This window comes from Giraffa tippelskirchi, chromosome 1 (genome assembly GCF_054371585.1).
Source record: "Giraffa tippelskirchi isolate mGirTip1 chromosome 1, T2T-mGirTip1v1.2.pri, whole genome shotgun sequence".
In the NCBI taxonomy this organism is placed as follows: Eukaryota; Metazoa; Chordata; class Mammalia; order Artiodactyla; family Giraffidae; genus Giraffa; species Giraffa tippelskirchi.
The window spans coordinates 107,218,103-107,241,135 of record NC_137275.1 but is presented as its reverse complement, the minus strand read 5'-3'; the positions used below and the strand labels follow the sequence as shown (position 1 = coordinate 107,241,135).

Genomic DNA, 23,033 nt, shown 5'->3' with positions numbered 1-23,033 from the left:
CAATGTCAGTAACAGAAGTCCAAGCTATAGATATGGAAGTATCCCTCAGTCCACTGAGACACGGAAAGCCCTGCCACTGAGAATGAATTAAAACATACATTTGGGAGGATTATTTCTGGACATTTAGGGACTTCAGATTTTTAACCCAGCATAACAAGGAAACCTGATTTAAAAAAAAAAAAAAAGTGAGGTCTTCAACTTTGTTTTTCTTTCTCAAGATTGCTTTGGTTATTGAGGGTTCTTTGTGGTTACATATGCATTTTAGACTAATTTCTTCTATTTCTGAAAAAAATAGGTTATTTTGATAGGTATTGCATTAAAATGTAGATAGCTTTGTGTAATATAGACATTTTAACATATTAAGTCTTCTAATTCGTAAACATGGTATATCATTCCATTTATGTCTTCCTTAATTTCTTTCAATAACATTTTGTAGTTTTCAGTGTGCAAGTCTTTCATGTCTTTAGTTAAGTTTATTCATATTTTATTATTTTTGATACTATTATAAATGAAATTGTTCTCCTGATTTTTTTTAGATTGTTAATTGTTAGTGTACAGAAGTGCAAGTAATGTGTGTATGCTGATTTTGTATTCTGCAAACAAACTGCTAAGTTTATTAGTTCTAATAGATTTTTTTGTGAACTCTTTAGCATTTTCTGCATCTTTTTTCAGTATGTTCACTTTCAGCCTAAGTGTATCCTTAATTCTAGGTGACATTTTCACTTCCATCTTAGGTTTTCATCTTTTTAAAAAATTATTTTACCATTAATGTTTTTATTTTAATAATCATATTTATATTTTGGCTGTACTGGGTCTTCATTGCTGTCCAAGCTTTTCTCTAGTTGTGGCATGTAGAGTTTCCTCTCTTTGCAGTGCGTGGGCTTCTCACTGCAGTGGTTTTTCTTGTTGTGGAGCATGGGCTCGAGGGTGTGTGGGCTTCAGTCACTGTGGTATGTGGGCTCAGAGTTGTGGTTCCCAGTCTCTAGAGCACAGGCTCAGTAGTTGTGGCTCAGGGGCATAGTTGCTTCGCGGCATGTGGAATCTTCCCAGATAGGAATCAAACCCAGGTCCCCTACATTGGCAGGCACATTCTTTACCAGTGAGCTGCCAGAGAAGCCCCTTAGGCTTTCATCTTAATTCTCAATATATTCAGGCTTAGTTGGGTATATCTCTTGCTCCTCTTCCCTGTACCTCACCATGCCTGGAATAGGAGGTGCCCCTATAACCCTGTGTTGATTTATTTTAAACGACAGAAGTGCATGTACATGTTCATTTCCCTCTGGAAAAGGGGGTTACATTCCACAAGATTCAAACATCAAGTCTTTAAACTTCATTGAACCCATAGATTAATATATAGTTGCATAATTATCGTCCTCTACACCACTCTAAGATAATCATATCAAAGTATGGTTATTAATTATTTTACTTGCAAAGAAATAATAGGCAAAGAGAAAGAAATCTCTTCTCAAAAGAAATTATTCCACTAAAGTAAAGACTAAAGGTCCAAAAGTCAAATTTATATGGAATTTGTGACTATTCTAAGTGATAAAGGACTCTGACAAGAAATATTTCAGTGTTGATTGCTATTATCACCTTTTCACTTTCCATTACAGTTGTTTATATTATTCTCATGAGATTTTACTTAAGTTATCAAGATTTTTATAGTAGTCAAATTAAAGAAACAAAACCCAAAATATCTTAAAATGCCAATACAAAGAAAAATGAGTCAGAACATGAAAAATATTTTAGACAAGTTGGCAACATATATTCTTTGCTCATTTGTTTTTGAGACAAGTTCCATCTTATTCACACCCACATGTACAATACACTGAATAAAATACAACCAATCACCCTATGGTGATGAAAAACAAAAGACAGGATGGTTCTAGAAATTTCTTCTGTCTGTTCCTAGTATCTTGTTGCATCTGGCAAAATAAGCATGTTGAAATGTTCTCTAAATTTTGTGTTTTATTTTATAATAATTTGCTTATTTATCTTAATGTAAATGTTAAAAAAAAAACTTGAGATATTTTAACAGTTGGCATATGAGTTTCCCCACCTATTTTCTCTAATGTTCCCTTTGCCTCCTATAATGATCTTTTAGAATAGCCTGCATATACCATTCACATACTCCGCAGACTCTACAGCCCTATACATGTGCAAAAATAGCTTCTAGGGATGGGTTAGCATACATTGGATTGAATTAGGAAGGTTGTAGAATACATAGTTTTTCATCTCAACATTTCAAAAATACCTTTGGAAATTTTGCACTCAAGTTTGAGTGCAAATTCCATCGACTTACCAAATGCATTTCAGGTATACCTAGGTATGTCCAGTAAAATGGTGAGGAGACTATTTAAATGAGCAAGCGAAAAGAAATCAGCAAAAGGATATATTATAACCAAAAGGCAGATATCATGGGTCAATCAAGTAATCCCAGAAACATATCCACACATATAAACACAATTAACTTACAAAAGAGGTGCAAAGCCAGTTTAGAAGAGAAAGGATAGTCTTCCTGACAAATGGTGCTAGAAACATGTAGTACATGGGTAATATCCATAGATAGCCATATGCAAGACTATGAGTTTTGATCCCTACCTCACACCATATAAAGAATTAATTAAAAATAGATCAAAACATAAATCTGTTAAACTTGGACAAAATCTGTTTGACCTTGGTTAAGCAAAGATTTCCTAGAGATGACACCAAAAACAAGATCCATAAAAGAAAAAAAGTGATAAATTAAGTGTCATCTTTGAAAGACATTATTAATCAAGGAAAAGCTACAGATTGGGATTGGAAGAAAACGTTTTCAAATTACAAATTTGAAAAGACTTGTATCTGTAACATAAATAGAACTCAAAACTCAATAATTAGAAAATTTTTTTAAAAATGAGCAAAAATATTTAAAAAGAGATCCTGCCAAGAAGATGTATGGATGTCAAATAAGCACATGAAGTTGCTCAATGTAATCAATGATTAGCTAAAAGAAAAAAACCACAGGAGATACCACTGCACACCTGTTGAATGGCTAAAATTAGAGTCCAACCACACTAAGTATTGGTGAGGCAGTGTAAAAATTGGAAGTGTTATACAATGCTTGTTGTTGCTGTTGTTGTTCAGTCACTAAGTCATGTCCAAGTCTTTGTAACCCCGTGGACTGTAGCATGACAGGCTACTCTGTCCTCCACTGTCTCCTGAAGTTTGCTCAAATTCATGTCCATTGAGTCAGTGATGTTATCTAACCATCTCATTCTCTGCTTCCTTCTCCTTTTGTCCTTAGTCTTTCAAAAGCATCAAAGTCTTTTCCAGTGAGTTAGCTCTTTGCATCAGGTGGCCAAAGTATTGGAGCTTCAGCTTCAGCATCAATCTGTCCAATGAATATTCAGAATTGATTTCCTCTAGGGTTGACTTCTTTGATCTCCTTACTGACCAGGGGACTCTCAAGAGTCTTCTCCAGCACCACAATATGAAATCAATCAGTTCTTTAGTGTTCAATCTTCTTTATGGTCCAACTCTCACATTCGCACATGCTGCTGCTGCTGCTAAGTCCGACTCTGTGTGACCCCATAGACGGCAGGCAGCCTACCAGGCTTCCCCGTCCCTGGGATTCTCTAGGCAAGAACACTGGAGTGGGTTGCCATTTCCTTCTCCAATGCATGAAAGTGAAAAGTGAAAGTGAAGTCGTTCAGTCGTTTCCGACTCTTTGCGACCCCATGGACTGCAGCCCACCAGGCTCCTCCGTCCATGGGACTTTCCAGGCAAGAGTACTGGAGTGGGGTGCCATTGCCTTCTCCACATTCGTACATGACTACTGGAAAAACCATAGGTTTGACTATATGGACCTTTGTTGGCAAAGTAATGTCTCTGCGTTTTAATATGCTGTCTAGGTTGGTCATAACTTTCCTTCAAAAGAGTAATGTCTTTTAATTTCATGGCTGCAGTCACCATCTGAAGTGATTTTGGAGCCCAGAAAAATAAAGTCAGCCTCTGTTTCCACTGTTTGCCCATCTATCTGCCATGAAGCAATGGGACCAGATGCCATGATCTTAGTTTTCTGAACGTTGAGCTTTAAGCCAACTTTTCACTCTCCTCTTTCACTTTCTTTAGTTTTTCTTCACTTTCTGCAATAAGGGTGGTGTCATCTGCATATCAGAGGTTATAGATATTTCTCCCGGCAATCTTGATTCCAGCTTGTGCTTCCTCCAGCCCAGCGTTTCTCATGATGTACTCTGCATATAGGTTAAATAAGCAGGGTGACAATATACAGCCTTGACATACTCCTTTTCGTATTTGGAACCAGTCTGTTGCTCCATATCCAGTTCTAACTGTTGCTTCCTGACTTGCATGCAGGTTTCTCAAGAGGCAGGTCAGGTGGTCTGGTATTCCCATCTCTTTCAGAATTTTCCACAGTTTATTGTGATCCACACAATCAAAGGCTTTGGCATAGTCAATAAAGCAGAGATAGATGTTTTTCTGGTACTCTCTTGCTTTTTTGATGATCCCTTGGATGTTGGCAATTTGATCTCTGGTTCCCCTGCCTTTTCTAAAACCAGCGTGAACATCTAGAAGATCACGGTTCACGTATTGCTGAAGCCTGGCTTGAAGAATTTTGAGCATTACTTTACTAGCATGTGAGATGAGTGCAATTGTGCAGTAGTTCAAGCATTTTTTGGCATTGCCTTTCTTTGGGATTGGAATGAAAACTGGCCTCTTCCAGTCCTGTGGCCACTGCTGAGTTTTCCAAATTTGCTGGCATATTGAATGCAGCATTTCCACAGTGTCATCTTTCAGGGTTTGAAATAGCTCAACTGGAATTCCATCACCTCCACTAGCTTTGTTTGTAGTGATGCTTCCTAAGTCCTGCTTGACTTCACATTCCAGGATGTCTGGCCCTAGGTGAGTAATCACACCATCGTGATTATCTGGGTCGTGAAGATCTTTTTTGTACTGTTCTTCTGTGTATTCTTGCCACCTCTTCTTAATATCTTCTGCTTCTGTTAGGTCCCTACCATTTCTGTCCTTTATTGTGCCCATCTTTGCATAAAATGTTCCCTTGCTATCTCTAATTATCTTGAAAAGATCTCTAGTCTTTCCCATTCTATTGTTTTCCTCTATTTCTTTGCACTGATCACTGAGGAAGGCTTTCTTATCTCTCATTGCTATTCTTTGGAACTCTGCATTCAAATGCGTATATCTTTCCTTTTCTCCTTTGCTTTTCACTTCTCTTCTTTTCACAGGTATTTGTAAGCCCTCCTCAGACAGCCATTTTGCTTTTTTGCATTTCTTTTTCTTGGGGATGGTCTTGATTCCTGTCTCCTGTGCAATGTCATAAACCTCCATCCATAGTTCATCAGGCACTCTATCAGATCTAGTCCCTTAAATCTATTCCTCACTTCCACTGTGTAGTCATAAGGGATTTGATTTAGATCATATCTGAATGGTCTAGTGGTTTTCTCCACTTTCTTCAATTTCAATAAGGAGTTCAAGAAAAATAAAAGCATTTTTTCATACAAAGACTTGTGCATGTATCTTTATAGCATCTTTATTTTTAATACAATTGTAATAACATCAAGCATCCTTCAACAGGTTAATGAATAAACATACTGTTGTATACTCATACAATGAAACACCACTCAGCAAAACAAAGGAATAAACTAATAATATCCACAAACATATGGATTACTTTCAAAATAATTACACTGAGTATAAGAAGCCAGGCAGAAGAGTGAACACTGTGTAAATCTATTTATATAAATTTTTTAAAAATGCAGACACCTCTATAGTGATAGAAAGTTTATCAGTGGTCATCTGGAGATGTGGAGGGGTAGAATGTGGAAAGAAAATAGGGGCATTATGAATGAGGTATGGAGACACTTTTGCAAGTGATGGTATGTTCCTTTTTTTGATTGTGTTGGTAGTTTCATGGGTATATATATATATTTCAGAACTTAGTCAAATTGTGTTCTTTAAGTATGTGCAGTTTATCATGTCAATTTTATTTTAATAGAACCCTTAATAGAAGGCAAGAACAGAAGTTTGTCTTAACAAAAATGTACAAAAGAACAGAAAAGTTAAGTGCATTATGATCTCTGTCAGTTGAATATTTCTATAGTTTATTTCCCTCAAAACATATATCCCAGTTCTTGAAAGAGATGGGACTCTTAATAAAGGGTAATAAAACCATATTCATTGAATTTCAGGGATAGTTTTTGATATCTCGCTAGCAACATGTTAGAGAAAAGGAGAAAATAAAATTTATCCCACATGTACCCAGACCATCTGTGGCTTCACTGAGGATGCTTGAGGATCATAGCCTCACTATTACCCATCAGAGGCTCTAGTACATGTCTCTGGTTGCCACGACACCCAATGGCAACAGTGGTATCTGGTGATAAGTGGTTTGCATGTGGCTGCTGCTACTCTGGTGAGACACCTTCTCAATGTTTTGTGCACAGGGAGACTGTGAAAGGGTAGCGAGAACAGAAGTGGAATAAAATTGGATGTTCTCTATGGAAGTTGAGAGATTTTGTTGGTATCACTATGAAAAACATGGCTTATATATAGAAATCATCTTTTTTTTTCAAAGATAAATGCAGTTCTAATGATAGTAGCATCTCTAAGTGAGCCCTAAATCATTCTACCAAATTTCTTGGGCTTAGGAAACCTCTCAGGATTGATTAAAGAATCACTAACCCCTAGCAGAAGGCCATCATGTGTATAAGATGATCTCACATCCCAAGGGAGATTCTCCTACTTTATTATGTTTAATTGATATTTCCAGTGATTCCAAACAGAGAGATACACAAAAGTGCCCTCATTCTCAAATAATTAGGAGGTTAGGAAACTGTACTGGTAATCCTAAACCTCGTATTTGAAATGCTTCCAGATTTAAGCCTTTTGAAGTGCTGTGTTTTTTCTCAACTGCTTTTTTTCTTTTTTTTTAAATTTTACTATTTAATGTTCTTTGAATCATACAACTCTTCTACAGGGGATGAATATGCCAAAACAGATAAGGACATGTATTTTCAAAAGGCTCTCTACTTCAAGTTTAGTAGTCTCCCAAAGTTTATATAACAGAATCCCAAGCTGTTGCAAGGGTTTGACGAGCATGTTTTTCAGCAGTTCTGGGATTTATGTTAGATGGCTTTTAGTGCAGATAAAGCAAAGAAAATTTACTGAGTTCCTAAATAACCAGTGATGCAAGTTCTTATTAATATTCTTAGTAGTGGTAAATACTCTTCCTTGCTGTTCTGCCTTAGAATTCTTCGTTTGTTTTCTTCTTCAGGGATTTATTGACTATTTTAAAGATGTATCAAGCTTTTCATTATTCGAATTTGTGTTGTCTCTTGCCCCCTTTTTTTGTCTCCTCCCTATGGCTTGATTTACTTTGCCATATTTAAGGTTTATTCATTTGGTAACATCAGTTCAGTTCAGTTCAGTCGCTCAGTTGTGTCTGACTCTTTGCAACCCCATGAACCGCAGCACGCCAGGCCTCCGGGTCCATCACCAACTCCCTGAGTCCACCCAAACCCATGTTCATCGAGTCGATGATGCCATCCAGCCATCTCATCCTCTGTAGTCCCCTTCTACTCCTGCCCTCAGTCTTTCCCAGCATCAGGGTCTTTTCCAATGAATCAGCTCTTCGCATCAGGTGGCCAAAGTATTGGAGTTTCAGCTTCAACATCAGTCCATCCAATGAACACCCAGGACTGATCTCCCTTAGGATGGACTGGTTGGGTCTCCTTGCAGTCCAAGGGACTCTCAAGAGTCTTCTCCAACACCACAGTTCAAAAGCATCAATTCTTCGGTGCTCAGCTTTCTTTATAGTCCAACTCTCACATCCATACATGACCACTGGAAAAACCATAGCCTTGACTAGACAGACCTTGGTCGGCAAAGTAATGTCTCTGCTTTTTAATATGCTGTCTAGGTTGGTCATAACTTTCCTTCCAAGGAGTAAGCATCTTTTAATTTCATGGCTGCAATTACCATCTGCAGTGATTTTGGAGCCCAGAAAAATAAAGTCAGCTACTCTTTCCACTGTTTCTCCATCTATCTGCCATGAAGTGATGGGGCCGGATGCCATGATCTTAGTTTTCTGAATGTTGATCTTTAAGCCAAATTTTTCGCTCTCAACTTTCACTTTCATCAAGAGGCTCTTTAGTTCTTCTTCACTTTCTGCCATAAGGGTGGTGTCATCTGCATATCTGAGGTTATTGATATTTCTCCCGGCAGTCTTGATTCCAGCTTGTGCTTCATCCAGCCCAGCATTTCTCATGATGTACTCTGCATAGAAGTTAAATAAGCAGGGTGACAATATACAGCCTTGACGTCCTCCTTTTCCTATTTGGAACCAGTCTGTTGTTCCATGTCCAGTTCTAACTGTTGCTTCCTGACCTGCATGCAGGTTTCTCAAGAGGCAGATCAGGTGGTCTGGTATTCCCATCTCTTTCAGGATTTTCCACAGTTTATTGTCATCCACACAGTCAAAGGCTTTGGCATAATCAATAAAGCAGAAATAGATGTTTTTCTGGAAGTCTCTTGCTTTTTTGATGATCCATCAGATGTTGGCAATTTGATCTCTGGTTCCTCTGCCTTTTCTAAAACCAGCTTGAACATCTGGAAGTTCACGGTTCACATATTGCTGAAGCCTGGCTTGGAGAATTTTAAGCATTACATTACTAGCATGTGAGATGAGTGCAAGGCTGCCTCTTAAGGAAGAGTAGATAAAACAAAGATAACTGTTTGTGCAGTAAGCTTGAACTCTTTGCACACGTGTGCCCAACCAGTTTATAAATTTTTTTTGGTCACTCTTTTCAAAGATTTGCTAACATGGTTGAACTTTTACTGTAGAATCCCCTGGCTGCTTAAATCATTCAGCTGATAATCCTGATTCTCAGAGGTGGGTAGAAGGGGCTGACTTCCTTCTCCCCCCCACCCCCTCACCCCCCCCACTACCTCCCACCTCCCCACTCCGCCAGGACTCTGAACTTTACTGCATAAAGCCAGTGTTGAGCAAGCACCTAGAAATTTACAGTCTGCTAGCAGGGAGAGTAGTGACAGGAAAAAGCCCCCCTTCCTCATGACTGACATCAAGTATCCTGACCCTCCACACTTTATTATTCCTCATTCATGTGCTTACTATTAAGTGATTTTCCTGTGTATGGACCCCAAGTCCTCTAGAACTCTTCTTCCATAAAATTGTCATATATTGCAGTGCTCCTGTCTCATAGAAAGTAATATTTTAGATGGGTACAGCCAAAGAAATAGTTCACATAAAGTCTGAAGCTAAAGCTATAAAACACAAGTAAGCAGGATACTTCTTTAGGGATTATATTTTTAAACAGTTTCAAGTCATATCTGGCCTTTACTTCCCCAAATATGAATTATTTTTCAGGCAAATGTCAAATTCTATGACTTTTTACAGATTCCATTTTGTAATTATCTACACTTCACTTCCTGAACCTACACATTTTGCTGAACCCATAGGTCTTGTTTGATTTCTGATAAGCTCCAGGTAACAATAGCTACCTTGTAACAATAGCTACTTTCAAACTCTTCTTATCAGGAGAGTTCTGGGGATGTTTTGTTCTTGGTTTCTTTCTTGATTATTAGTGTTGTTACTTTATGTCTCACCAGTTCCTGGGAAGGGGTCTAGACTAGTACTTAGAAAGCCTGACTCTTGACCTTCTTAGTTGGGTGAATCAGTTAATATCTCTGGAATTTAGTTTCCTCATCTACAAAAGGGGAATCAGAATACCAGGCCTGTCTACCATATAGGACTTTTTTGAAGGTCAAGTGAAACCGTGTGCTTACTGACGTTTTGAAGATGATTATGTGTGGTAGCAACACACAGTACCATTATTACTATTGTATTGTTCTTACTCCTGTTTCTACCATACTGTTAATAATATCACCAGGTGAGATGCTATCCAGAAAACATACTTATCATTTTCAATGAGTTTGCCCTGCTTTGTACAAGATAATATTACATTTTATATATCTTATTTTTTGTTGAGGAACCAGTTTCCACTTTAATTTTTATTTATTGGTACCAATAAATAACTGTGGGGCTTCCCTGATAGTTCAGCAGGTAAAGAATCTGCCTGCAGTGCAGGAGACGTAGGAGACATGGGTTTGATCCCTGGGGTCAGGAAGATCTCCTAGAGAAGGAGATAGCAACCCACTCCAGTATTCTTGCCTGGGAAATTGCATGGACAGAGGAGCCTAGTGGGCTCTAGTCCTTGGGGTCACAAAGAGTTGCACGCAACTGAGTACAACAGTAACAAAAAAATAAATAACTATAAAGCCTGATTAGATACCAAAAGGGAAAATTGTATTTAAGTTCAAGGAGCAAAGAGAATCCAAATAAAAAAAACATATAAAGTGTTCAAACCTGCTAGAAGAAATATATATTTTTATTGTGAATTTATATCAAACAGTGGTTCTATATGAGACAAAATCATTGGTTATACTTATTATGATTTCAACACTCAAAGAATCCACTCAGCTTCTTTTAATCAAAGGAAGAGAAGGTACACAACAGGCACAACTCATTGTGAGGCTCTGTCTGTGAAAATCATTACATTGCCCAAACCCCATGTGTACTCCAAATCTTCATAACACATTTTGTTCAAAGTAAATTGTTTCTGGCAATTCTGTGCCTGAAATTTCTGAGCAGCTTGCCACTCCAGTTTATCGCTGGAGGACATTATTAGTCACTCTATTATTTTTAAAAATGCAGAGGTAGTATGTGTGTCTATGTAGTATGCGTGCTGAGTAATAACCAAGAGAATGGGATATTTTTGCAGGCTAGTGATGGGCACGCTCTGCTTGTACGTAGTTCCACATCCGCCCCACCTGTTGACTTCTTGCTGACCTGCCTCCTCAGCATCATGTGTGTGGCCTAACATGGGAAACTTTGCTTCCTCATTTAGTACTTGTTTCCCCAGCTATAGATTGTAAAAGAGAGTGCTGAGCCTCAGGGGATGGGTTTTTATCCAGACAGGCACAAAGCTGATGATCGAATAAGTCTGCAACACTGATCTCAAGCTGGAGAGGTTAGCTGAGAAGCAGATAGGGGCAAGAGGTAAGCAGCTCAAGATAACTGAGACCACAAGGAGGCTTGATGGAAGCCACTGTTCAGCTGTGTCAAGGAATGGAGACCTTCCCTTAAGAATCAATTAGTGGTTTGTCCCTATGAGGGCCTGCAAATGACTCAGAGCTCTGGGCACAACTGTTCACCTGGTCTCTGTGACCAGTGGAGTATATGCAGCTCCATGTACCATTTCCTTTGTCATCACTGGGCATTAACATGATATGAGGAGGATCTGTTGTTTTTCTTGCAGAATTAAAAAAAAAAAATTTGTAAGAAGTATTTGGCTTTACAGAAGTGAAGGAGTATACGCTTACTCGTGACTTGCTTGAGACTCAAGTAATAAGAATATTTGCCATGTGAGAAGCTGGTATCTGCAAACAACCTCCCCACTTCCACTCCCCCTACCCAAATCTACCACCTCCTGGCCGGCCCAGAGTGGCCCTGGCACTCTTGTGCCGGAGTGCTTTCATTACCGAATCCCAGACACCCCTTTCAATAATTAAAGAATGCCCTGTTATATTTATTAGAGAGGTGGCTGATATTGCTGCCGATTGTTGAATTTCGGTTTCCTGTGGTTGATTTTCATGCATGAGGAACACCCAGCTCCTGGGCAGGTATCAGGGCTCCATTAATCTCCCCAGGCTGCCTCGACCTCAGGATAAATTGGAAGATCAATGACTTGTCCCTGCTGCCGCATCAGCTGCTATTGAGAAATTAATATGAGGATCACTATAAATAAAAGATAAAAGATGATATGGCTAACAGTGTAAAATATTAAGGCTGGACACAATGTGCCAGAGGAATCTAAACCACAAGAGGAAGAAATTAACCCCATACAGGCCTTCTACTACTTTGTTGCAAATCCAGTCTGAGGACAAGAGGTGGTGCTGGCATGTGAGAAGGATCTCTTCCTAGAGAAAAAGTTAAAAACAGTGTTCTTCTCTGTGTTGTAGAGTTTTAAGCCTAGAAGAGACTGCAGAAATTATTTAACCCTAGACATCTCATTTTACATGAGGAGACTGAGGACCAGAGTGCTAAGTGGTTTGCTCAAATATTTGCAGCCAGCCAGAGACGGAGCTGCTAATGGACCCCAGTTCCTGTGCTCAATCCTTTTTATCAAGGTATCTCCTATCGCAAAGTCTCTTCGTAAAACTCCCATTTTTGTGCTCTCTAGGGCTTCCCTTAGAAGAGCACTAATTTGTAATCATGCTGCTGCTGCTGCTAAGTCGCTTCAGTCGTGTCCGACTCTGTGCGACCCCATAGATGGCAGCCCACCAGGCTCCCCCGTCCATGGGATTTTCCAGGCAAGAGGACTGGAGTGGGGTGCCATTGCCTTCTCCGAGGTAATCATGCTAGAAGCAGTCAAAGACGAGTGTATTTCTTAACATACACTCAAGACCAGAGATCTATGTGCAGCATGATAATAACATTTGACAGATATCATTTGCAGAGCATCTCTGATTCTAGAGCTTCACAGAGGGCATTATCAACGTTTCTTCTAGAGAAGAGAAAACAGAACAGATTATCAGACTCAAAAAGAGATGTGGAGTCCAGAAAGGGGCTTGGGAGAGAAAAGAAAAATGCTAGTTGAATTACGATAATGCTGGTTGTCAAGAAAATAAGGCCCTAAGAGGAGCAACCTGTTGAAAAGTCATGAGTTAATTATATTTGCATCTAAAAGTCTAAATTCAGCTGCTGGCTCTCGTGCTCAATTTGTGTGCACTAGTCTGCATGGCTCAACTCAAAGTGACTCTGAATCCCCGAGGTTTCCAGCTTTAAACTTTACTCTGCCCATACTGGCAGCTTCCTGGGTGGCTCTGGGTGGTAAAGAATCCACCTGCCAGTGCAGGAGATATGGGTTCGATCCCTGTGTTGGGAAGATCCCCTGGAGGAGGACCTGGCAACCCATTCCAGTATTCTTCATCTGGAAAATCCCAAGGACAGAGGAGCCTGGCCGGCTACAGTCCATGAGGTCACAAAGAGCTGGACGTGACAGAGCGACTGAGCGTGCACACACCCACTGGCAACTTGAGACACGAGGCTGCTGTGATCGCCAGACAGCTGAGTTAGGTGTGTACCTTGATTTGCAGTTCCTTTTGGCTGCTTCTCAGGACAACTAGACGGGATTTAGATTCCTTAAAATGCATTTATGAATCTATTGGTCTTGACTCTAGGTTCTACCTATGAATTCATTTGTAGTTGGCAAGGAACATTTAATTTCTCATCTCCTACATCATTTAAGCCTCTCTTTAGAGCCTGGCCTCACTCTCACCTGTTAGTAATCAGAATCAGCTACATGAAAGAGTCAAGTCAAGCTCCGTCTCTTGAAGACAAATGCACTTTAAAAAAGCCGTGTCACCTACAAGGTGACAAAGTCTGATTCTCTCTTCAGCAGGTTAAAAAAAATCCATGATCTCAAACTCTTGCTTTTCCTTTAAAAAAAAAAAAAAGTGCAAACTTCTATCAGAGCTATTTCTTAAGGGCCAAAAGTGTACGTTACAAAAAGGGAGAGACAAAAAGATTAGAAATCAATGCAAGCTCTCCCTGAAATACCTGTCTCAGTTGAGAAATGAATATGAAGATCACTACAAATAAAAGATAAAAGATGCTATCCCTTTTTGAGTAAAATATGAGGCCAGTCACAATATGATGTATCAGGTTTAACCAAATTAACCCGCTGGGATAAACAGGGGCTTGGATTTTGCTGCATTTGAAAAATGAACTGATATTAAAAAAATAAGCTTATATATGAAAAAAAGTCATCTAGGGGCTCAAAAAGGAGAATTCAGCTTCTTTCCTTTTAGGTAGTCTCTGTCAGACACCTGCACGAGATTTGGAAAATGCTTTCCCCTGGGCGACAGAAAACAGAGCAATCATTCAGCATTCTGCAAAGGTGCACCAACTTATCTTATTGGTTGATGTGGTAGCTGGAAGCTGTGTTTAGGGGATGGATTATTTTTTTGCATTTCAGTCTACAAGCTTCTCTCAGAAAATATGCTTTCCATTAGGATGTACACAAATCATTTTCTAATATACTGTTCATTAGATTAATGTTAGTATTAGAGCTTCATAGAGCACATATGTGTCTTGGGCATTTTTCCAGAAATGCATTATGTAACACATGGATTTCCAGTTCATAATTGCAAAAGTTTCAAAACTTGAGCTTCACAGTAGAAGCAGGCTAGCTGCAATGAATTTTTCACTCCCTTTTCTAACTAGTCTTCCTGAATTGTGCGCCTTTTCCAGGAAATGAGATAAAAAAAAAATTAAATTTGGTTCACTAGAAGCGATCACTTTGATCTGTTGAGATGTTTCCAGTTTTTCTCTAAGTCTGTTCCATATAGGCTCTCTCTTTTTTTTTTTTTGCATGTTTTGACCTTCTCTATAACCCTGAAAGAATATAGATGGGGTGGGTGACTCACAGCACTTTTGGAGTAGTGAGCTGAATTATTTAGCATAGGCAATGGGAGAATATGGAGGAGTAAGCAGGGAGAAATAATTTTAAATTATATCTTCAGCTGGAGGAAAATTGGCCTACCTACACAAGAGTAAATATGGCATATGCAGTGATTCAAATACTCAAAGATGTCTGTTTTAGCAATAAAGACCAGATATGGACACAGTCCCTGGCAGAGTCAGACATACACCTGCACATTCACTATATCAAAAGAACCACAGAAGTGTGTTGAAAACTGCTTAAGTGAGAGACATAAACACAACTACAGATGAATGGACAGGAATTCAAGGTTTTAAATGCTGGACTGCTGCCAAAGCAGTCAGCAGCGTAAGCTCAAGCCAATTTTCAGTTGTGAGACACTAGGTTCCCATTGCAGGCATGCTGGAAGGTTTGTTCTTCCTGCCCAGTGTTTTCAGGAGGATATTAAACACCCCTGTTAAATGCCTGCAAGTGATTGCCAGAGTGAAGCTTTTGAGAATGATGGCTGTGATCTTTAATAGGGTTGTGGCTTTGTCAAGAATCTCATTCAGAATTTCCAATGTAATTTTCAGTTCAACTTTTTTTTTGGATGATATATACAAATAACTTATTTCAAGAATATATGTAGACATGAAGTTCGGGACCAGCTGGTGTCAATTTTTGTGGTTATCTCCTGACCTAACCTTTTAGCTTCTTTTTGTTCCTTGATTGTAGCTAAGCTTCATCTTGCTTTAGGGCCTTTGTATTCACTGTTCCCATTTTTTGGAAATACCATTTCCAGAAAAATTCTCTGTAAATGATTCCTTTCAGTGGCACTCACTTCTTAAAAGATATTTGGTCCTGGACTGTCCTGCTAGCCTAACTTTATCAGATTACCTTATTTATTTATTTTACATGATAAAAATAAAAATAAATATTATCTCTGGTTTCTATTTGTATTTAGATAAGTTTCTTCCCAAAGAACAAAAGCCCCACAATGACAGAGGTTGTTACCTTTCTTATCCCTTATTCTGTGACTTAGAATAGTGTTTGGCATGTAGTCATCACTCAAGGTCTGTTGACTGTGAAAAGAATGTGTGAGTAGATACATGGATTTGGAGTTATTTGAGGTCATTCTTAATGATGGCTAGGGTTGGTGATTAAATTGCACTTGTAGGTTTTAGAGTTGGAAGTGATCTTGTTGCGTCTCACAGATATGGCAAAACTCTTCCTGCTGTAGCATCCCTGACAGGTAATCAACAAGTCTGTGCTTGAGTAACTATACAAAAGACACTCACCAGGGCACCCTCCTAGCTGCCTTCAAACAGATTACTACCTTCCATGGGAGTTTGCTGCTTGTTATTCAGCTGTAATTAGGGGGGAAAAAAAGAAAAAAAGAACTGATTTACTCAGAATCATCTTCTCTCAGTCTCCTTGTTCTAGTTCCTAGAGGATAGTCCAGACAGAATTTCTCTAAATTACATCCTTAGGGTTTGCATTCATGCTTGTAGCAAAATTAGCACACTACTATGGCAAAACTCACCTTGATTGTCTGCCACTTATTACTATAACCCTTGTTAGTATTTAGAAATAATGTGTCTTCATGTTCCACATTATAATTGAGGGAGTATAGGAGTATAGAAACAAAAGTAATCTTGAGGTTATGTCAGAAGCAACCAGATAGATATTTTCACTTACCCTCTTAATGTAGTCAGTGCTGATGCTGTGAGGGATTGAGCAGTATAGTTACAGCATTATTGCCATTGCTGGGGAAAAAAAATGTATTTATGGTGAAATATACGGTAACTTTGACAGCTTTACCTGATGGGGAATTTGTCAACTACATCTTAGAGCTATGAGCGTTTCTCAGAAAGTTGTGATACAAAACACCTCTCCCTTTTCTTTTTTTTTGTATGTTCACCTTCACAAAAAACATACTTCATATCCTTGAAATAATGATGGCTTAGTTGACATTCTTTTGGGTCCTCAAGGACCGACATCTGAGCGTAATAGTGTAGAGTTGCACAGAGCCTGGATATTTGGCTCCAAACTGAAAGCTCCATGGAGTCATTCTTTTCATGTCTGTTCATCAATGTGTATAAGTGAGAGAAAATCAAAGTCCTAGTTTGCCGATCAAGGTGATCCACACTCTTTCACTTTTTGCTGTGACAAACAGGTACAGAGGTGTAAAATATCTGAAAACAGCCTCATAGGGTTGTGAGAAACTTAAGTGGGATGTAGAGAATATGTAACAAGAAGAAAAACAAGAGAGAACAACTGGCAAATTTTTTCAAGGACCGCTTATGGAGCAGTAATAATAGTAACAATAATAGATTGGTTTGAAAAGACTGAAGAGCAGCACAGATTTCTAAGCTCTCTACATGTATTTAATTCCATGTCACAGCTCTGTAAAATGGGTGAGGTTTTTAACCCCCTGTTTTTCAAAGAAAAACACTCCTAAAAGTCCACCACTAATAAGAGGTATAGCTGGGGAAAAGATCCAGGCAAATTGATTTCAGAGTCAGTGCTCTTAACCAGTAGGTTATATGCCATAGGCAATATTTGTACATTTTGAAATCAGTTCACAAATACTATTCTTACCCCTAAAGTACACAGGGAATACACAGGGAAATTGGCATTATAATTATTTACTTTGCCAATGATCAGTTAACTTTTGACCGTTCAACATCCTTACCCAACTTCTTAAAAATTCAGCCTCTTGGCTCTTACTTGGACTTATTTCTCTCACCTCTTCTCCTTGCTTGCCCTTTTCCAAACACCTTGTACTCTTTAGTCCTTGGTGTTGCAAAAAAAAAAACAAATACAGTAGCAGACATTTTCACTTGCTGTTCACATTGCCTAAATTGTAGTTCTCTTCAGCATCTACATTACTCATCCGCTCTCTTTTATAGGTCTTTTCTCAAATATCACCTTCTCCGTTATGAGCCCTTGCTTATTTTTCTTGGGCTTCCCTGATAGCTCAGTTAGTAAAGAATGCACCTGCAATGCAGGAGGCCCCAGTTAAATTCCTGGGTTGGGAAGATCTGGTGGAGAAGGTGTAGGCTACCCACTCCAGTATTCTTGGGCTTCCCTTGTGGCTCAGCTGGTAAAGAATCTGCCTGCAATACAGGAGACTTGTGTTCAATCCCTGCATTGAGAGGATCCCCTGGAAAAGGGAAAGGCTACCTGCTCCAGTATTCTGATCTGGAGAATTCCATGGACTGTATAGTCCATGGGGTTGCACAGAGTTGGATACGACTGAGCGACTTTCACTTACTCACTCATAGTTTTCTTATAATAACCTGCAACCCCATTAATAAACCCTACCTCCTTAGAAATCTCTCTTTTTACTGTAGAATCTGTTGAATGAATGAATATAATGAATTATATCTAATTAAAAAAACATAAACTGTAAACACTTATTGAGTGATGGTGTCACTAGAATATAAAAAAAGAAGTGTAAGTTCAGGCTTTACCATTCATGATCTATTCTCTCAGGTCTCCTGTGGTGTATCCATGTATAAAAAACACACTTAGATAAGACTAATTACTAGCTTAAATTTGTTAGGATCCAAAAATGTTTGTAGTAGAAATATGATAAAAATTGTGTCAGAGATTCTCAACAAAATATTAGTAAATGAAATTCAAAAAAGTGTAAAAATAATTATATACCATGACCAAAATGGAGTTTGTCTCAGTTATGTAAGGCTGGTTCAACATTTGAGAATCAATTAATATAATCCATCCAAGACTAAAAAGGAGAAAAAAAGACCAAAACACATAGGCACATAAATACATGCAGAAAAGCTTTTGACAAAATCCAGTGTGGACTCATGATAAAAACTCTCAATAATCTAGGAATAAAGGAGAATTTTCTTAACTTGTTGAAGATTATCTATAAAAAATTGATAGTTAATGTCATACTTAATGGAGAAAAACTCAGTTTTTCCACTAAGATTAAAAAAAAGACAAGGATGTTCCCCATTATTATCACTTCAGTATTGTGCTGTTAAGCCCTTGATAATGCAGTAAGGCAAGGCAAGGAAATAAGAGGTGTGCAGATTGTGAAGAAAGACATAAAATTGTTTTTGTTCACAGATGACATGATCATCGATGTTGAAAATAAAGAGTTGACCAAAAAACTCCTAGAACTAATAAGTGATGTTGGTAAGGTGGCAGGATGAAGGTTAATATACAGAAGGTAATTGCTTTCCTATATACAAAAAATGAACAAGGGAATAGGTTAAAACTAAACAGACATTTCTCCAAAGAAGACATACAGATGGCTAACAAACACATGAAAAGATGCTCAACATCACTCATTATTAGAGAAATGCAAATCAAAACTACAATGAGGTACCATTTCACACCAGTCAGAATGGCTGCTATCCAAAAGTCTACAAGCAATAAATGCTGGAGAGGGTGTGGAGAAAAGGGAACCCTCCTACACTGTTGGTGGGAATGTAAACCAGTACAGCCACTATGGAGAACAGTGTGGAGATTCCTTAAAAAACTGGGAATAGAACGGCCATATGACCCAGCAATCCCACTGCTGGGCACACACACCGAGGAAACCAGAATTGAAAGAGACACATGTACCCCAGTGTTCATCGCAGCACTGTTTACAATAGCCAGGACATGGAAGCAACCTAGATGTCCATCAGCAGACGAATGGATAAGGAAGCAGTGGTACATATACACAATGGAATATTACTCAGCCATTAAAAAGAATACATTTGAATCAGTTCTATTGAGATGGATGAAACTGGAGCCCATTATACAGAGTGAAGTAAGTCAGAAAGAAAAACACCAATACAGTATACTAACGCATATATATGGAATTTGAAAGATGGTAATGATAACCCTATATGCGAGACAGAATAAGAGACACAGATGCATAGAACAGTCTTACGGAATCTGAGGGAGAAGGTGAGGGTGGGACGTTCTGAGAGAATAGCATTGAAACTTGTATATTACCATATGTGAAACAGAACACCATTCCAGGTTCGATGCATGAGACAAATGCTCAGGGCTGGGACAATGGGATGACCCAGAGGGATGGGATGGGGAGGGAGGAGGGAGGGGGGTTCAGGATGGGGAACACATGTAAACCCATGGCTGATTCATGTCCATGTATGGCAAAAACCACTACAATATTGTAAAGTAATTAGCCCCCAACTGAAATAAATAAATTTATTAAAAAAATAAATAAATAAAACAAAAGATTTCAGAATTGAAAAAAAAACAAACACTGCATACATTAGCACCACCAAAAATGAATAACTTCAGTATAAATCTAATAAAACATGTACCAAACCTCTATTGTTTTCCTCAATAGGTGGAAAACTACAAAACCCTGATGAATGAGATCAAAGAATAAATAAATCAAGAGACATTGCATGTTCATGATAGGAATATTCAGCATTACCAAAATACTAGTTTTTTCCCAATGTAATCTGTAGAAATACAGTGCAATTCCAATCACAATCCCAGAAAGTTATTTTATGGATACTGTCACATTGATTCTAAAATTTATTTTTTTGGTCTTTTTTAAAAATTGATTATTTTAATTGGAGGCTAATTACTTTACAATACTGTGGTGGTTTTTGCCATACATTGACATGAATCAGCCACGGGTGTACGTGTGTCCCCCTGCCCTGAACCCCCCTCCCACTTGCCTCCTTATCCAATTCCTCTAGGTTGTCCCAATGCACCGGCTTTGAGTGCCCTGCTTCATGCGTCGAACTTGGACTGATCATCTATTTCACATATGGTAATATACATATTTGCTTGCTATTTTCTCAAATTATCCCACCCTCGCCTTCTCCCACAGAGTCCAAAAGTCTTCTTTACATCCGTGTCTCTTTTGCTGTCTCGCATATAGGGTCATCATTACCAGCTTTCTAAATTCCATATATATGCATTAATATACTGTATTGGTGTTTTACTTTCTGACTTGCTTCACTTTGTATAATAGACTCCAGTTTCATCTACCTCATTAGAACGCACTCAAATGCGTTCTTTTCTATAGCTGAGTAATTTTCCATGGTGTGTATGCACCATAACTTTCTTATCCATTCGTCTGCTGATGGACATCTAGGTTGCTTCCATGTCCTGGCTATTGTAAACAGTGCTGCAGTGAACATTTGTGTACATGTGTCTCTTTCAGTTATAGTTTCCTCAGTGTGTATGTCCAGCAGTGGGATTGCTGGGTCAGATGGTAGTTCTATTTCCAGTTTTTTAAGGAATCTTCACATTTTTCTCCATAGCGGCTGTACTAGTTTGCATTCCCATCAAGTGTAAGAGGGTTCCCTTTTCTCCACACCCTCTCCAGCATTTATTGTTTGTAGACTTTTGGATAGCAGCCATTCTGACTGGTGTGAGATGGTATATGAAGAGGCAAAAAACCCAAAATAGCTATTACCTTATTGAACGAGGACAAAGTTGAAGGAATATTACCCACCTTGAAGATTTACTTTGAAGATATAGTATCAAGACAGCGTGATATTGGTGAAAGAACAAATATATCAATGGAACAGAATAAAAAGCCTCAAAATGAACAACATGAATACAGTCACCTCATCTTTGTCAAAAGAACAAAAGCAATATAATGGAGCAAAGATAGTCCTTTCAACAAATAGGGCTAGAAAAACTGAATATCCATTAAAAAAAAAAAAAAGAAATCTAGACCCAGACTTCACATCCTTCATAAAAATTAGCTCAAAATGAGATCTTAATGTAAAACACAGAACTATAAAACTCGTAGAAGATAACATAGGAAAACCTAGATGACCTTGGGTATGGCAATAACTTTTAAGATATAACCCCAAAGGCACAATCCATGAAAGAAAGAATTGATAAACATAGTTCAGTTCAGTCGCTCAGACCCGTCCTGCTCTTTGTGACCCCATGGACTGCATCATGCTAGGCTTCCCTGTCCATCATCAACTCCTGGAGTTTACTCAAACTCGTGTCCACTGAATTGGTGATGCCATCCAACTATCTCATCCTCTGTCGTCCCCTTCTCCTGCCTTCAATCTTTCCCAGCATCAGGGTCTTTTTCAGTGAGTCAGCTCTTCACATCAGGTGGCCAAAGTATTGGAGCTTCAGCTTCGGCATCAGTCCTTCCAGTGACTATTCAGGACTGATTTCCTTTAGGATGGATTGGTTGGAACTTCTTGCAGTCCAAGGGACTCTCAAAGAGTCTTCTCCAACACCACAGTTCAAACGCATCAATTCTTCGGCACTCAGCTTTCTTTATAGTCCAACTCTCACATCCACACGTGACTACTGGAAAAACCATAGCTTGGATGAGATAGATCTTTGTTGTCAAAGTAATGTCTCTGCTTCTTAATATGCTGTCTAGGTTGGTCATAGCTTTTCTTCCAACAAGCAAGCATCTTTTAATTCATGGGTGCAGTCACCATCTGCAGCGATTTTGGAACCCAAGAAAATAAAGTCTGTCACTGTTTCCACGGTTTCACCATCTATTTGCCATGAAGTGATAGGATCGTATGCCGTGACCTTTGGTTTTTGAATGTTGAGTTTTAAGCCAACTTTTTCACTCTCCTCTTTCACTTTCTTTAAATTAATTTATTTATTTTAATTGGAGGCTAATTACTTTACAATATTGCAGTGGTTTTTGCCATACATTGACATGAATCAGCTACTCCTCTTTCACTTTCATCAAGAGCCTCTTCAGTTCCTCTTTGTTTTCTGCCATAAGGGTGATGCCATCTGCATATCAGAGGTTATTGATATTTCTCCTGGAAATCTCGATTTTAAGTTGTGCTTCATTCAGCCTGGTAGTTCTCATGATGTACTCTACATAAAAGTTAAATAAGCAAGGTGACGATATACAGCCTTGACGTACTCCTTTCCCGATTTGGAACCAGTCTGTTGTTTCATGTCCAGTTCTAACTGTTGTTTCTTGACCTGCATATAGATTTCTCAAGAGGCAGGTCAGGTTGTCTGGTATTCCCATCTCTTTCAGAATTTTCCACAGTTTCTTGTGATCCACACAGTCAAAGGCTTTGGCATAGTCAATAAAGCAGAAATAGATGTTTTTCTGAAACTCTTTCACTTTTTCGATGATCCAATGGATGTTAGCAGTTTGATCTCTGATTCCTTTGCCTTTTTTAAAACCAGCTTGAACATCTGGAAGTTCTTGGTTCATGTACTGTTGAAGCCTGGCTTGGAGAATTTTGAGGATTACTTTGCTAGCGTGTGAGATGAGTGCAATTGTGCAGTAGTTTGAACATTCTTTGGCATTGCCTTTCTTCGGGATTGGAATGAAAACTGACCTCTTCCAGTCCTGTGGCCACTGCTGAGTTTTCCAGATTTGCTGACATATTGAGTGCAGCACTTTCACAGCATCATCTTTTAGGATTTGAAATAGCTCAACTGGAATTCCATCACCTCCACTAGCTTTGTTTATACTGATGCTTCATGAGGCCCACTTGACTTCAGACTCCAAGATGTCTGGCTCTAGGTGAGTGATCACATCATCACTGT

At 38.7% G+C, this 23,033-nt stretch overlaps 1 protein-coding gene and 1 long non-coding RNA gene across 32 annotated transcripts in view; one reads left to right on the top strand and one right to left on the bottom strand.

The window, feature by feature from the left end:
• The window catches only part of LOC145506319 (olfactory receptor 4A47-like), a 162,726-nt gene that overhangs the window by 7,602 nt on the left and 132,091 nt on the right, over positions 1 to 23,033 (bottom strand). For 4 of the 30 annotated variants that reach the window (XR_014053804.1, XR_014053781.1, XR_014053807.1 and 1 more), the window contains 2 exons: positions 16,218 to 16,285; positions 5,524 to 8,657 (listed from right to left, as the gene is read on the bottom strand). The exons of 7 other annotated variants lie outside the window; for them this stretch is intronic. The gene's annotated coding sequence lies outside the window, so the exon portion shown is untranslated. Of the gene's footprint in view, positions 1 to 5,523; positions 8,662 to 13,376; positions 13,537 to 15,817; positions 15,887 to 16,217; positions 16,286 to 23,033 lie in introns of those variants that run through there. 19 more of the 30 variants (XR_014053795.1, XR_014053829.1, XR_014053806.1 and 16 more) reach the window with 10 other exon arrangements.
• The window catches only part of LOC145506786 (uncharacterized), a 107,803-nt gene that overhangs the window by 71,225 nt on the left and 13,545 nt on the right, over positions 1 to 23,033 (top strand). The window lies entirely within an intron of this gene.